At 44.2% G+C, this 17,212-nt stretch overlaps 1 long non-coding RNA gene across 2 annotated transcripts in view; it reads left to right on the forward strand.

Moving 5' to 3' along the window:
• LOC109281908 (uncharacterized) overlaps positions 1-17,212 on the forward strand; it is a 33,171-nt gene that overhangs the window by 10,260 nt on the left and 5,699 nt on the right. For both annotated transcript variants that reach the window (XR_002088701.2, XR_002088700.2), the window contains exon 4: positions 127-273. This is a non-coding gene — a long non-coding RNA (uncharacterized LOC109281908). The remainder of the gene's footprint in view (positions 1-126; positions 274-17,212) is intronic.

Below are 17,212 nucleotides of genomic sequence, written 5' to 3' on the forward strand. Positions count from 1 at the left end.
TGAAGTTGAGTGTATGGCTGAAAGACTTGTGGTTAAATGTATTTAACTGATAAACAGATGACTGGTTTGTTGCAGTGCAAGCACCTTTCACCTTTCCCCTAAAGGTAAGCGTGTGTTCTCCTCTAGTTTGGCGGATCTCTTCCGGTGGGCTTTAAACTCAGCTCGTCGGGGGACGGGGAAGAGGAGGGCGGAGGAAGCCTTGGACCAATAAACCAAAAGACACCAACAAGAACAGCCCAGCCTGGACCAATGACGAGCAGAATGAATACCCAGGTAAGCAACTGGGGCCCGGGCAGTACTGAGATTAGGGGGCCAGTGCACACATCTTCAGGAGGCCTCAAATGCCTCTACACAAATGCTCGTAGTGTAGGGAACAAGCAGGGAACTTACCCTCCTCCTAGCTGACACCAAGCCAGACATAGTGGAGCTTACAGAAACATGGTGGGACCCAGCGCACGACTGGGCGGTGAATATCAAGTGCTATAGGCTGTATAGGAGGTACAGGACAGGGAGGAAAAGTGGGGGTGTGGCGCTCTACATCAAGGAGGAATACACATCCTCATCTAGTAGCACAAGGTCAGATGAGGGGCACACTGAAGTGCTCTGGGTTAGAATACAAGGGAGTCGAGGGGAAAGGGATTTAATGGTGGGGGTCTACTACAGGCCACCCAACCAAAGGGAAGAGCCAGACTGGGAATTCTTAAGTCAGCTCACAGAAGTAGTTAGGTCAAAAGATGTGGTCATCATGGGGGACCTGTACTTTCCAGACATCTGCTGGGAAGAGCAGTCAGCCAGGTCTGACCACTCACGTAGGTTCCTAGCTGAGTTAGATAGAGGTCCTGTAACCCAGGAGGTGCACAGCCCCACCAGGGGAGACACCTTGTTGGATCTGGTGCTGGCCACAGGCAATGACCTTGTGAGGGGGCTGCGGGTGCTCGACCACCTGGGCAACAGCAATCATCGCCTGCTGGAATTCACCATCCAGCGCTAGGTGGCAAAAGCCTGCAGCAAGGCAGCAGCCCTGGACTTCAGGAGGGCTGATTTCAATGAGGTAAGAAAAATAGTTGGGGAAGTACTGAGGTCCTGGAGGGGAGGGGAGTTGGGTGTCCAAGAAGAGTGGTCGTTCCTTAAGGAGATGATCCTCCAAGCCCAAAGGGAGGCAATCCCAACAAGGATCAAAAGGGGCAAGAGGGCTCAAAAGCCACCATGGCTCACCAAAAGCGTACAGGAACGTCTCCTAGCTAAAAGGGAGGCCTACACCCAATGGAAGGGAGGGGCCATCACCAAGAAGGACTATACCTCGGTTGCTCAGGACTGTAGGGTGGCGGTCAGGAAGGCCAAGGCGGAGATGGAACTGGGACTAGCTACCTGGATCAAGGACAACAAGAAGTCCTTTTTTAAATACATAGGGGGCAAAAAGAAGGTACCGGGTAACATGTGGCCTCTGCAAGACATGCTAGGAAATGTGGTTGTTGCACCAGACAACAAGGCTAACCTATATAACGATTTCTTTGCCTCCATTTTCCTGAGCAGGGACCAGATCAGCCTGTCCGCTGGGACCCTCTCAGGCCCCGAGGGAGGTGCACCCAGGCCTAGGGTCAGTGAGGATCTAGTCAGGGAACTTCTGGAGGGACTGGACGTATTTAAATCAGCTGGTCCTGATGATCTCCACCCCAGAGTGCTGAGGGAATTGGCAGAGGTCATTGGGGGACCTCTGGCACGGCTTTACGAGCACTCGTGGTGCTCTGGTGTGGTGCCAGAGGACTGCAAAAGGGCCAATGTGGTTCCTATTTTCAAAAACAGGAGGAAGGAGGACCCAGGGAACTATAGGCCAGTTAGCCTTACCTCAATCCTGGGTAAGCTCTTTGAGAGAATTATCCTGGCACATGTCCGTGAGGGGCCAGCAGGGGAGGTTATGCTTAGGGGCAACCAACATGGGTTTATTAGAGGCAGGTCCTATCAGACCAACCTGGTGGCCTTCTATGACCAGGTCACAAAATCCTTAGATGCAGGGGTAGCAGTGGATGTAGTCTTTCTGGACTTCAGGAAGGCCTTCGACCCTGTGTCTCACCCCATTCTCAATGGCATTGACACTTACACAGTCAAATGGGTCGCTAACCAGCTGGAGGGCCGCACTCAGAGAGTGGTGGTGGATGGGTCATTTTCGACCTGGAGGGTAGTGGGGTCCCCCAGGGCTCGGTCCTCAGGCCCGTGCTGTTCAACATCTTCCTCAGTGACTTGTACAAGGGGGTAAAAAGCACCCTATTCAAATTTGCTGATGACACTAAGATGTGGGGGGAAGTGGGCAAACTAGAAGGGAGGAACAGGCTGCAATTGGACCTACACAGGTTACAGGGGTGGGCAGATGAGAACAGGATGGGTTTCAACACTGACAAGTGCAAGGTGCTGCACCTGGGGAGGAAGAACCAGCAGCATACCTACAGGCTGGGGAACTCCCTTCTTGTCAGTGCAGAGGCAGAAAAGGATCTTGGAGTCATTATTGATGCCAAAATGAACATGGGCAGACAGTGTGGGGATGCGGTCAGGAAGGCCAACCGCACCTTGTCGTGCATCCACAGATGCATCTCAAGCAGGTCCAAGGAGGTGATCCTCCCCCTCTATGCAGCACTGGTCAGGCCACAGTTTGAAGTACTGCGTCTAGTTCTGGGTGCCGCACTTCAGAAGGGATGTGGACAGCATCGAGAGGGTCCAGAGGAGGGCCACCTGCATGATCGGGGGCAGCAGAGCAGGCCCTACGAGGAGAGGCTAAGGGACCTGAACCTGTTCAGCCTCCACAAGAGAAGGCTGAGGGGGGATCTAGTGGCCTGTTACAAACTAGTCAGAGGGGGCCATCAGGCATTGGGGAGTCCCTGTTCCCCCGAGCACTACCAGGAGTGACTAGAAATAATGGTCACAAGCTGGCAGAGGGTAGATTCAGACTAGCCATCAGGAGGTGTTACTTCACAGTCAGGGCGGCTAGGACCTGGAACCAACTTCCAAGCAAAGTGGTGCTGGCTCCTACCCTGGAGGTCTTTAAGAGGAGGTTAGATGAACACCTTGCTGGGGTCGTTTGACCCCAGTACTTTTTCCTGCCATTGCAGGGGGTCAGACTTGATGATCTGCTCAGGTCCCATCCGACCCTACCAACTATGAAACAATAGGTGATGGAGATCTGCCAAATAAAATACTTTTGAGCAGGAAGGATATCAAGTTAGAATACTCATCAAGGACTGCTGGATGCAAATGTAGGTCCTATAAGCTTGGAGCATCAGCTAGGACTAGCACTGATACCTGACCATTGTTAGTGAGAGCCAGCAATGAGCAAGTAAGTCTGTGGCATCAAAATCAAATATTATTCATTCAAAGAAGGCCAGCTAGCTGCCAGTTTAGCCTTCTTCTCCACACTGATTCTTAATGCCTCCCCCCAAACTCTCTTTTTCCTGGGCATACTCATTGAAAAAGTGTCACAGCATCTTATCTCCATTAGCATCTTGGCCTGGCCTGGATTCTGACTGCACCTAAGTTCCATGCAAATTAAGCAAGAGCCTGCATGTAATATTGTGAACCCAGGGATGTAGCCATCCAGCCCATTGCAGGATCAGGGTCTGTAGGTCTTATCACAACACACTATCTGATGCATTTCTTGACAAACTAAAAATGATCCTTTCTCTCTTTATAACAAAGAAAACCAATTAAACAGTGTTATTAGCAGTAATTTGTAGATTTGGAGATTTCTAAGGGAGGACATTTTTGCCAAGTTATCTTGCTGTGATGTAGTTCTGCAATCATTTGGGGTTGAGAGTGGCTTGGGAAGGCTGTTGGAGGAAGGTGGATTTTGGAGATTACTTTTTAGCAAAGTAGTCTGAGGTGGTGGCAGAAAGATGATATTTTGGACCTTACTATTAGTCCAAAATGTTGGCAGGAGGAGGAGAGTCTAGCAGGTCACCAGTCCAGCAGACAGACAGAGCGGGGGAACTATCCCACATAAAAGCCTGAGATGGTATATCTGTGAGAAGGCTAACGGGAGAAGCAAGCAGATTGTTGAGTGATGGTGAAACTTTACAAAACTAGGCTTGTGATTGTGTTGGTACTATTGATACGTCAGAGTTTCCTCCATGTTTATTTCCTTATTCTGAATATAATGCCCCAAGTTTTAAAGTGATATGAGAGTAATGAAACAAATTCAGACTAAATTCTAATTTTATTTACATCAGTGTAAATCCAGATAACTCCATGGGAGTTGGGTGATTCACTGTGGTTTTACACTGGCATAAATCAGGGAGGAGTTTGACATCTTCATTTCATTTTAACCTTATCTTTGTATTTGGCCAACTACATAGCTTAAATGTATTCTGCTCACTAATCATGCTGTGTTTGAACAAACTACGTAAAAATGATCATCAAATTTCTTTCCTTACCTGTGATGTGCAGAAGGGCCTGTCATCCAAAGTCACATGTGCAAATTTCCAAATTTGACTGGTTGTGTGAGTGAAGGATTTGCAGGAATAGGCTGAAAGGAGGTGATGCCAGGAACAATAACTTGAGAGGTGTTACAGCTTGCAGATTTAGGTGCAAGTCTGTCTATCTAAATTGGTGCTTATCCTAGTGAAGACAGCATATTGCAGAGAGAACAGTACTTAGTTGGCTGTTCAGCTTCAATTGCTTGTCTTCAACATAACTAGTGAATGATGAGCTTGTCTGCTGGGAGTGAGTGTAACTCTTCCTTAGTGTCATGTTTATAATCTTGAGATGTTCTGGACTGTTTAGTTCTTTTAGCTAAAATACAGTACTGGCAATTGTTCACCCTGTTTTAGGCTGGGCTGAGAAATTCCTCAAAACATGAAATGGCAAAATAAACTTCTGTGCTCTGGTTATTATAGTATGAATAAGATTCTAAAACTGTCAGATATGTGAAAGCTAACCCTGTGTTGGGTTTGAGTGAAAAATTAGCTTTATGAAATGCGTGTTTTTCAGTTATGTACTGTGTAGCATAGGCTGAGTTACCCAGGAGCCTGGGGAAAACAGTTAACTTCTTTGGTCTCTGCTAAGCCTATAAACACTTTTGATCTGCCTCAACAGTAGGTGGTAGTTGCACTAACATTAATTTATTTGCCTGGAAGGTTCTCACAACCTGCTTCCTTAAAACAGTCATAAGCTTTGAAATGTTGAATTATCTGTTAATTCTCTCAAATACTTGTGCAGTTTCTTTGCCTAGTATTGTAGAAGCAGGGTGCTTTTGTATTTTGGGTTTTTCATAATATACTAAAGGTAAAGACAAAACAAAAAATGCTGACATTTCCTTCAAGCTGGGAGAGTCCCAGTGCTGGTTCCTACGGAGCAGTAATGATCTATATATGTGCGTAGGTGTAGAATGTCGAAGGAAAAAGTACAAACTCAGAAAAACTGCATGACTGACATTTCTAGGACAGAAAGTGCTCAGCAGGAAAAAGTACCTAATTGCTAGGATGATATAGATGACTTAGAAATAGGCAGAAGGCGAGGTAGATTTGTACCTTTATAGATTAAACCAGAGGTGTATAGCATAAGCTTTCATAAGTGGAGGGCTTGCTGTATCTTAGAAATACTTAGAAATAGTCTTCATTGAAAATAAGTTAATAGGCCCATTTTGGTTGATATTCCCACATTTTTATCAACCTGTACAGAAATAGGGTTTCTATGAGTTGGGTGAAATTTATTTGTTTCTAAGCACTTAGAGGAGCAGGTGGTCATTAGGAACAGTCAGTATGGATTCACCAAGGGCAAGTCATATCTGATCAAGGAGCTAAGGAAGTCTGGATGAATAGATTGTAAGGTGGATAGAAAACAGGCTGGAGCCTAGGGCTGAAGGTAGTAATCAATGGCTTAATGTCTAGTTGGCAGCTGGTATTGAGTGGTGTGCCCCAGGGGTTGGTCCTTGGGCTGCTTTTGTTCAATAATGATCATCAACGATCTGGAAGATGGCATAGAGTGTACACTCAGAAAGTTTGCTGATGACACTAAGCTGGGGGAAGTAAGTACTAGATATGCTGGAGGGTAGGACTAGGGTTCAGAGTGGCCTAGACAAATTGGAGGATTGGGTCAAAACAAATCACATGAGGTTCAACAAGGACAAGTGCAAAGTCCTGCACTTAGGAGAGAACAATCTCATGCACCAGTACAGGCTGGGGGCTGACTGGCTGGGCAGCAGCTCGGCAGAAAAGGACCTGGGGGTTACAGTGAACAATAAGCTGAATGTGAGCCAGCAGTGTGCACTTGTTGCCAAGAATGCTAACAGCATCCTGGGCTGCACTAGTGGGATTGTTGTCAGAAGGTCATGGGAAGTGATTATTCCTCTCTATTCAGCACTGATGAGGCCACATCTGGAGTACTGTATCCAGTTTTGGGCCCCCCGCTACAGAAAGGATGTGGATCAATTGAAGAGAGTCCAGCAGAGGGCAATGAAAATGGTGAGGGGGCAGGGGCACATGACTTATGAGGAAAGACTGAGGGAACTGGGCTTATTCAGTCTGGAGAAGAGATGACCGAGAGGGGATTTAATAACAGCCTTCGACTACCTGAAGTGGGGCTCAAAAGAGGATGGAGCTAGACTGTTCTCAGTGGTGGCAAATGACAGAACAAGGAGCAACAGTCTCAAGTTGCAGCAAGGGAAGTTTAGGTTAGATATTAGGATGAATTTTCTCACTAGGAGGGTAGTAAAATACTGGAACGGGTTACCTAGAGAGGTTGTGGATTCTCCAACCTTGGAGGTTTTTAATACCTGGCTAGACAAAGCTTTGGCTGGGATGATCTACTTAGGGATAGTCCTGCTTTGAGTGGGGGTAGGATTAGATGACCTCCCAAGGTCCCTTCCAACCTACATTTTCTATGATTCTGTGATTCTAGAAGATATAGATTCAGCTTTGTAGGGGATGTGAAGTGGCATGTAGGCTAGAATATGAGTTAGTGGTCTGTTTGGGGGCATAGCTGTTTTGGTTTTTTTTTTACTAATTTTCTCGTGCTTAAGTCTCTTCATAAGGAGGTTAATTGCAGTGAATTAACTTGGGCAATAGTATGGATGGTAATTTGGCACCAAGATCAACATAGGAGAATTTGTAACAATAAACCTAATCTTGTGGGAAGGGATGGTATAAAGAACAAAGCGTATCTATTTAGCTAACCATATCGGATTTAATGAAAGTTTAGAGCAGTAAATATTTATTCTACAGTGAAGAAAGAAATTTCATAAGGCTTATTTACTACCATGTTTTCTTACTGGTTTGAGAGTGCAGATATGTAATATTTTTAAAAGTATGGAACATATTTTAAAATTACGGTTTTCTTATCCAGCTGTTTTTTGTCCTTTTGACATCTTTGGTTTGTTACTCTTAAATAACAGAAGTATTTCAAATGGAAAAGGGAAGTGTGTTTTTTTTGGTTGTTTTTTTTAAATTTTCTTTGCATATCTAAATTGATCCTTTGATATATGTTCTGAGAAGTTAGATTTGACTCTTTCTTAAACCAAGGCAACATCTCAAATACTTTTTGCTATTTTTCTTTTCAGTACCATGTTTGTTTTTTATGATCAGATTTAAAGTTTGGCAAATTGCAGAAGCTAAGAGTTGAAACAAATCAAGCATACCAAATTAATTAAAATGTTTTCTAACCATTTGTTCACAAAGACCCTAAATGAGAAGAGATCAAGTTTACACATACAAATTGCATGTACTTTTTGGAAATGGAAAGGCAAACAAAACAGAGAGCTGTTTGGATGAACTGTTTTGCCTCAACATACCACACAGATTTGGCACTCAGGGAGCCCAGACATAACTTTAAAAAATAAGTCTTTTGTGTTGAATCTAGACAGGCTACATCAGTTCCATTGCCTTCAGAGGGTCAGTTGGCTTAAGTCAGAGGAGCTCTGACAATTTGTACTACTTAAACTGCTGTAACATTTGGTCTGTTTGTTTTGGAAGGTGATGTAGCTCCTTTCCTGTAATTGTATTAGTTCATTAACTGTCTAATGAGAGAAGTTTGCACAACTATTTTAAAAGTTTAATGGAAATAAACTGGAAATGCACAGACAGATCAAAACTTCAGGGTTCAGTTTTGGAGATAACTGTTTCTTTGAGGCAATATTTATAAATCAAAGTATTAAAATTTGGTTTAATATTATTAACAGTATTCAAGGATAGACTCAGCAGAAAGGACAACAAACAGAAGTGAACAAAAATCCAGGTAAATGCTGTAAATAATGCATCTGTGGATGATTTAGAGAAAGGGATAGAGGACACACATTCATGAGAATCTGCTTCTTGGGGAATCTCATGGAAACTCTTTAGTCAACTGTAGCTGTTTCTTTTCTTTCAAAAAGACTTTTCCAAGGAAAAGATGATTGCATTTGAGTGCTTCTGTGAAAGTAAAGCATTGTAGAATTTATTTGTACACTGTTTTACTTCCTTGGCTTCTTTCTATTTGCTTATTATCAAATCCTCAAAAGGTTTCCTCTGACATCTGCATATTTGCAATCATTCTTTGAGGGAAGATGGGTCCTCCAGTTTGGATCCCTTTGAGGTTTGAACTTTAGTTTCTGAGGTTGTCTGTACAACTACACAATGCATAAGTTTATTTAAATATTTGCAAAAATTAAGACCACCAGCAACAAGAACATGAATGATAAATTTTCTTGGATTAATTGTTACCCATGGTCCGATTTAATCTTGGCACAAGTACAGCATAAAAACAGTATCAAAATATCCCATGAAAATAGTTGGAAGAAAAAGAAGAAAAGTTATTAGACTTTTCTTAAATTAAACCATTCATTAGGAAAAAAAAAAAAAAGAATGTAACTCAAGTATTTTAAATTGGGTTTATAAAATGACACTAGATATGTTGGGAAAGTTGAGCTGTTACTTCTCAAGATACCTTTCCATTTCCAAGGTATTTCATACTTTGGCCAATTATTTATGAGATATAAGTATCATGCATGTCCAGAAGTAGAAAATACCATATTTACTCGAATACAAGATAAGGGTTTTTTTCTCCACTCAGCATGGGGGGAAAAAGCCCCTCATGTTACATTCACATAGACAATGTAATGAGGTTCCTTTTTATCATAACGCTGCTGCCAAAAGCAGCATGTTCTTGCTAATGACTATAAAATACATGGCCCATGTTGGGCAAACATGCTGTTGGAAACCTTTGTTTTTATTAGCAATCTTATTAAAAACACACTCATCAGTCTACGCTTGGAAAACTCAACATAGTGAGCATCCTTGTTTGACCAAGACTTCATATCACAGAAACAACTACATATCCAAAAAAGTACAGCTACATATATTAAACCTTTAAACAACATACTTCAACTTGGATTAGATTGCTGAGGGGTGGCACTGGGCTCTTCCTGCTGGAGGCAGGCTGGGCCAGGGCTGCAATCAGGCCACTCCCAGCACCACTGCTACCCCACTGAGTGCAGCCCCAGCTCAACCCCCCTGCCAGGAAGAGCCTAGTGCCATCCTAGCCTGCAGCAGCAGCCCACCCTCACCCAGTGCACAGATCCAGGGGTCACATGCCCCCATGCTCCCCCAGGGGTGCATGCAGTGGCAGGAGCCATCACCTCCCTCCCCGTGTCCCCTGGACAAGCTGCTTGTGGCTCTGTCCCACCCCGGCTGGGCAGTGCCTGCCCCGGGCCCCCCTCCTCGTTCACCATGGGGGGCCTTGCTCTGCCCCCCATGCCCTTCCCACCCCCCATAGGCTTACCAGCCAGATGCTGCTCTCCAAGCTGCTGGGCTAGCCGTATGCATGCTGCAGCTGAGTACATGTATGCGGCATTTATCTGCGACATTATCAACTACATCAGCCAAAAAAGCTGATTGCTGGTAATGTCAGTTTTTCTTTTATTGGTGCTGATACAATATGAACTGATGTATTGATGCATCTCTATGCATTACCTTTTTCTTCTGTGTCTATCAGGATCCCTAGCATTCTGATTTGTCTCTCTCTTATTTGAAGGCCCAACTTCTGGAAGTCTCTCCAGTTCCCCACTCCCATTATGGTGCTTTTTGATCTATTTAGTTTAGCTCTGATCACTTCTCCATACTCTGATGTATGCTTTAGAACCCTGTCTATTGAAAGTCTATCTCTAAATATAACATTTATATCATCCATGTATAGGATACATTTTACCTCACCCTATACGCATATCTTTATTCTGCTGATGAACTTGAAGAGCGGGGAAAGAGCAGGCAGGCACACCACAATTGAGCAGAGAACCCCGTGGACCACTTCAGGCACCCACCCACGTTCTGAAATACACACACACAGGGCTGTTAAACCTCTATACCATACCAACCTCCCTATTAGATTTGAAGGACACTGTCACAGAGCACTGAGGTGCCCTGCTCCTAGAGAGGGGAAACTGCCAGGGAGAAAGCCCTAGCAGGGAATAATGAGCACAGCTGTGGGTTGCCTGGGGCAACCAGGAAGTCAGCTGACCCTAAGGGGCAGGGCCTGGCTCACCCAGGAGCTGAGGCCAGGCTAGCAGTTACCTGCCAGCAGCCAGACAGAGAGGAGCTCCTGAAGCTAAGATGCGAGAACCACTGGTACTACTCAAGCTGAGTAAAGGATGGTGGCTCTGGGACATTGGAGCAATGTTGTTATAGCCGGACGGACTTAAGTTAAGTTGTAGCCAAGAGGCTTGTGTTTGCTTTGTTGTTATGTATTACACCGGTGGGTAGGGTGAGGCCATTAGGGGTTGGAGGAGGCCTCATGAACTCCGCGCCTGGGACGTCCACAGCGGCGTGGGGACCCCGGCGCCAGCGACGGCACAGAGTACTCGTAGGGACCCACAGTGGTGTGGGGGCCCCAGTGCCAGTAAGGGCACAGCTTATGGGGTGCTTAGACCCCAGCCCCAGAAAGGGGCGTTATTGAGAAGCCCCAGTGCAGGTGTGGTGAGCCCCAGGAGGGGCACTACTGAGGAGCCCAGTGTGGGCGTGGCAAGCCCCAGAGAGGGGGCGCTATTGAGAAGCCCCCAGTGCGGGTGTGGCGAGCCCCGGAGAAGGGGTACTACCGAGAAGCCCCAGTGCGGGGCGTGGTGAGCCCCTGAAAAAGGGTGTAGTAGTGCGGTAAACCCCAGAGAAGGGTGTAGTAGTGCGGTAAACCCCGGAGAGAGGGGGTAGTAGTGCGGTGAGCCCTGGAGAAAGGGGGTAGCAGTGCGGTGGGCCCGAGAGACAGGTGGCATAACCGAGAAGTCCCAGAGTGGGCACAGAAGTCCCCAGGAGAGGGGCGGCTTTATTGAGAGTACAGAGGAGGCCCCAGAGAGCAGGCGAGTGTATTTGACAGACCAACGTCCATTCCAATTGCGAGGCTTGGGGCGTGGTATAAGGGATGGTTGGAGCCACGCATAGCCCAAAAGGCTAGGGTGCCCCAAAGCACCCATTTGCAGGACAAGACCCACAAGGAGTCCAGGAAACCACGGGGTCCAAATCAACATAGAGACGTGACCAAGAGGGTGTAAGGCAGCCTCCCAACTGATTTAAACATCAAAGACATGGCAGGCGAGAAACCGAGGGTGCCCTTGGGCCGAGATGGCACGGAAGAGGGGGCCTTAAGGAGACCACGGCCCTCCTGGAGGACCCCACCGTGACAGACACCATAGAGTTAAATCCCTCTGGAAACTGACCTACTGCCTGGCCCCAACCAAAGGTGCAAAATACCAAGCAAAACCCCACGCAAATATAAAGTGTATTAAGACAAGAAGCAACAAAACCAAACACAACAGTATACAGACACAGTATACAGTACTATAAATAGTTAAACTATGGAACAGCTAAAGAACTCGATGCCAGTCTATCACCCGAGGTGGTCAACTATCACCCTAGAGAGCTGACAGGCAGGGAAGGCCTGCTCTGCAGCCTCACACCCCTGAGAATTTCTATGCTGTTCCCTCACAAGCAGGTGGGTACTGAGCACCTCAGAAAAGGGGTAGAGGATACCCCAACCGACGTGACACACAGAAGCAGTTGAGTAGCCGGCAAGTGCTCAGGTGCTCAGGACACTCCTGTCATTGCTCCCGAACACTGTCCCACACACACTGTTCTCGCTCGCTCCACAGTTGCTAAATGAAGGGTTCCACAAACACAAGTACTCAAATGCTAAATCAGTTGCACATGCACACACACCAGGCAAAAGAGGGAGAGAGCGTGAGACAGAGCTCTAACTCCGACGACAACGGCCCCCAAAAGCTGTGCTGGCCGCTACACTGGCAGGGGTCCATAACGTTTCGTAACAGGCTTTATAACATCCAAACCACGCCACCTGTCAATCACGTGCAGATCCAATCGTTACTCTCTCAATCAATGCCAATCAAAGTAAATCACAGTTAGGACTATACAAATCAAAGTATCCCAACAACCCATAACAACTCATTAACATAATGGTCCTAACTACCACAGTTCCCCTAGTTACCAAACAAACAACTAGGTCAAACAACTCACTGCACATGCTCAGCTTTCAGAAGTGGGCCATGACATCATTAAGGTTAGGAGTTCAAATGTTCTAGAATACTCCAACCTCTAGTCATCCTACACAGGCGTAACAATGCCAGGACTCCACTGTCTACAACCTCATCTTCTTTTATTCTTTGTGCTAACAGTTCCATGCTGCACATAAATAGTAGTGGTGACTGGGTACCCTTGTCTCACCTGTGTATGGAGTTTAAAAACCCTACTCAGGTGCCCATTAATTTGGACTTGACTCTCGGCTTCTCTGTACAATAACCTTATCTAACATACACTTTTCTCTGGGAACCTCATTTTTTCTAGCATTTCAAATACATAATCAAGATCCACTCTGTCATATGCTTTCTCTAAATCTAGGTTTGCTATAACTGTCTTTGTTTTCCTCTTTTGGTGCGGGACAGTGTACCTCTGATCACTCTGGAGATCTTTCTATCTGGTATTGAGCATACTTGGTTCTCATGTATTATCTTCTGGAGGTTTTTCCTCATCCTCAAAGCCAGAAACGTCCACTATAACTCTCACAACCTATGCCCAAAACTTCTAAAATTCCACAGGCAGTAGGTCTGCTCCTGGTGATTTTCTTCTTTTAAAGGTTTTTAAGCACTTATTTTCTCTCCCATCTTCTTTGCTTCCTCCTCCTCTACTTTCTCTTCAGTCTCTTTCAGCAAATCCTTCATTTCCTTCCTTTCTGTTTCCTTCTTCTGGCATAACTATAAGATCTTATCACCTCCAGCACCTGCTCCTGCTTTTCCACCCAGGCAACACCTTCTTCTTGCACTGTTTTAAGTTCTCCTTTTGCTGCCTTCACTCTGACTGAAAAGTATTGAGATCACTCTTGGTTTTTCCCCACTCAGGGTGCTTGTGCTGAGAGCATTTTCTCTCTTGTTTTTCTTTTAAACCAGGTTTTTAACTCTTGCCTTGTTTCTTCTAGCTCTTCTCATACCTCTCTTCCATCTGCAGCTTCCTTTAGCAGCTCCTGCATCTTTATCTGCAGCACTCTAAGTTTTTTCATTCTTTTCCCCATGCATCCTAGGCCTGCCTTCCTAAGAATTCTCTTGTCCTTTTCTTTGCCATCGTCCATCATTTTCTGGTACTCCCAAATATTTCTTCAGTGTTCACCACCCTTTTATACTGTCTTGTGTACCATTAACATACTTCTTCATCTTGTAACTACCACACACTTAACTTCCGCAGTCCCTTCCCTCTCATGGGGCTCTTACCAAGACTCATTTCCACCTTCAGTATCCCATGATCACTAAAAGCTACATGCATGGTTTCTTTCTTCTTTATCCTTATTTCTTTTGATATAAACACAAAGTCAATTCTTGTTTCTTTCCACTTGGGTCTGTTCTAGTGAAAACTTTCTCCCATGCCCACACATCTTTTAGCTACTCTTCTTTTATTATATTTGTATTTTTTTGCAATTTTTTCACAAATGGACTTTGAAAAGCATGGGAACCTTGCCACTCTTTACCTCCCCTGTACAAGCTGAAGTTATTTTTCTACTTGGGAGAACTTTTACAATCTTTGAATTCTCCTCTGCCTGACAAAAAGGTGTTTGGACCTGAAACCTTGCAACGAGAGAATTTTTTTTGCTACTATTTAGTTGGTCTAATAAAAGATATCGCCTCAAAGCCCAAGAGTTTTGTCTGCCTCTGCTTTTTAGACAAACACGGCTACAAGCCATATCCCTGAAACATGGTAGGGATATCCCTTCTTACTAAGTGTTCTACATCAAAGGATGGATTTGGAATAATAGAGTAAATAGAGAGAATGTTATTACTGGCATGGAGTTTACTGTTAGCTTTGCAGAAAGTCTCTTGATCGACTTTCTTAAGAATTCTTGTTCTTATTGTTGTATATCTAATATTGAGGGCAACTGATACAATGTTTTTTGGTTAACTTTTGTTCAGAAATTTTCTGCCTTATATAACTGGGCAAGAAACAATTGGGTAATCATAAATAAAAACACAAACTGAATGCTAAATACTGCTTTTTTAAAGCAAATACTCTTAGATGTGGGACAGTGTATCTCTGATAGCTCTGATTGCTTCAGAGATCCTTCCTATATGCATCCACCCTTTAGGTTGAAGGGGGAATACATATAGCTATCATCTTTCATACCACAACTATGTATACATTACTTTAGCACCTGCTGACTTATATGTGGATCAGCTTCAACCTTGTTCCATGGTATTTTGGAAATATCTCCACTGGGTCACTCATGTCTGAATGTGCATTAACTTGTTGGTCAACAGTACCATGCAGTTCAGCTCTTTTAAAAGCACTGCTGAAAAGCTGACTAGATGGGATGCCCAAATGATAACTGCCAATAAATCATTTCATTTCTAGATTGCCAGTTTGAATTGAACTGTTGGAATTAATGATTGAAAGTTGTTTCCTTTTCTGCTTTTATTTTAGGAAGTTTTAAAAAAGTTTAATAAGAAAGCAGCCCCAAGACCTTCTTTGTGTAATTGGGACTAGAGCGAGTGCTACTGTAGTGCCAGAATATTAGCACTGTGTTCATGGAGGGGCTGCATTGAAGCTTTCATCAAAGCAGCTGAACAGTTGGATGTGCTTCATCCAGAAAATGTTGCTGAATTATGCAAAAGGGTGATCAGAGACAGACACTTGCTTGTAATGGCACATGATCTTATCAGAAAGATGTCACCAGTGAGTGCATATATAACACTTAATATTCAAAAGTATTTGTATTAGTTCTAGGTGGAGAGTGCTTTGAGGGCAGCAAGTTTTTGCATTACTGTGGACAACTTATTACAGCTGGGCTTTGGTTTCAGCAACTGGGGACTTCTAGGCATTATTGCAGTATAAAGATAGTTGATTATTACTTGTGTTAATTTGAAAGCTATGAAATAAAATAATCTGGAAACTGGGGAAGAGGATTATGCTAACTTTCAAGACTCTTACTTGAGTTATGATAGAGTCTGTCAGTACTGTCTGAACTGAAATAGTGGTTAGTAACGTACTTGGCAGAAAACAGAGATTCTTTGGAAACAGTGACAGACCTTGATATTACTGATAGCCTTATGTCTCACAAGCCTATTATTGCTCCAACTCCATTTATTTCAAATAAATGTAATTTATATATGTCCTGTATCTGACTTGGCTATTGATGGGTTTTGTTTTGTTTTATTTTGTTTTGTTTTTGCTTGAGGAGGCTTTTTTAGTCTGTTTTATTGGATTTTCTCAAATCTTTTATCTGAAACAGTTACAGTGGCAGATTTATTGATATAGTATAGAGTATACTTTGAACTCCAAATCGGAGATGGACCTACAAATACATATATAGTTCAATCCCCTGAGGAAAGCCAGTATAGGAATGGGTGTTATAGGATGTCCTCAAAGTCAAGAAGCTCTGGCTCCAGTCAGGCGACACAAAAGAATGATTTCTAGAGACAGGGACCTGCCATTTAAAACTCTCTGCTAGGAGCCCTCATACTTTTAAACCTAGGGAGTGGTAACTTTAGCACAGTGTTTCTCAACCAGGATGCTCCAACACCCTGACATGCCTTGATTCTTTCAAGGTGCTGTGGGATGCCATACAACTTCAGCACTGTTAAGGGTGCAAATGTAATTCATATGATAAACCCAGAGATTTCAAATAGGAATCCCTAGTCTCAAAAACATTTTGATCTGCCATGGTCTTTCTGAGTTCTTTGCAACAGAGGACTCGCTCTGTTATTTTTCTGTAGTTAAAACATTATTGTAAACTGGACCTTTTCAGCCTCTGCAAGAGAAGGTTGAGAGGCGACCTTGTGGCTGTCTTTAAATTCATCACGGGGGCACAGAAGGGAATTGGTGAGTATTTATTCACCAAGGCGCCCCCGGGGGTTACAAGAAATAATGGCCACAAGCTAGCAGAGAGCAGATTTAGATTGGACATTAGGAAGAACTTCTTCACAGTTCGAGTGGCCAAGGTCTGGAACGGGCTCCCAAGGGAGGTGGTGCTCTCCCCTACCCTGGGGGTCTTCAAGAGGAGATTAGATGAGTATCTAGCTGGGGTCATCTAGACCCAGCACTCTTTCCTGCTTATGCAGGGGGTCGGACTCGATGATCTATTGAGGTCCCTTCCGACCCTAACATCTATGAATCTATGAATCTATTTAGGTTGAAGATGGAACCATTTATTATTGGTCAGCATTGTGCCCAGTAAGTGTAAAATGTACTTACTATTTTCAAAGCAGGCACCTGGTGCTCCATGATCCATTACAACTTGAAAATAGCCAGTAGTAAAACAAATCTCCATAAATGGGAGGGAAGTCTTAGATAGCAAGAAATCAAAGCAAAATGGAAGTGTTTATTATGCCACTAAGAAGGCATTAATAAGCTCTGTTGAAAACAGGTAATAAAGCAGAAGAATCGAGAAGTTGTAACAGGAGAAAAGCCAAAGGCTACACCCCAAATTGTATCCCAGGTACTACCAATAGCCCATGAAGACAGGCTTTCTTGAAGACTGGTGACAATTCATGAGAGAAATTCATCAGAAAGTCTTCAATTCCAAGGAGGAATGGACCTCACACATTTTGGTTAGCCTAGACAAAATAGGTACTAGGTGGAACTTCTGGTGAAATGAGTCTTGCAGTGCTGTCTTTAACTTCCTATCTGCTGGCTTTGGGGGCGGGGATCTATGAAGCAAAAGAACTTGCTTATCAGGATGTGCCCATTTTAAAAGTCAGTATGTCTTGTTTTAGGCAGTT

The sequence above is a fragment of the Alligator mississippiensis genome, chromosome 4 (assembly GCF_030867095.1).
Source record: "Alligator mississippiensis isolate rAllMis1 chromosome 4, rAllMis1, whole genome shotgun sequence".
Taxonomy (NCBI): Eukaryota; Metazoa; Chordata; order Crocodylia; family Alligatoridae; genus Alligator; species Alligator mississippiensis.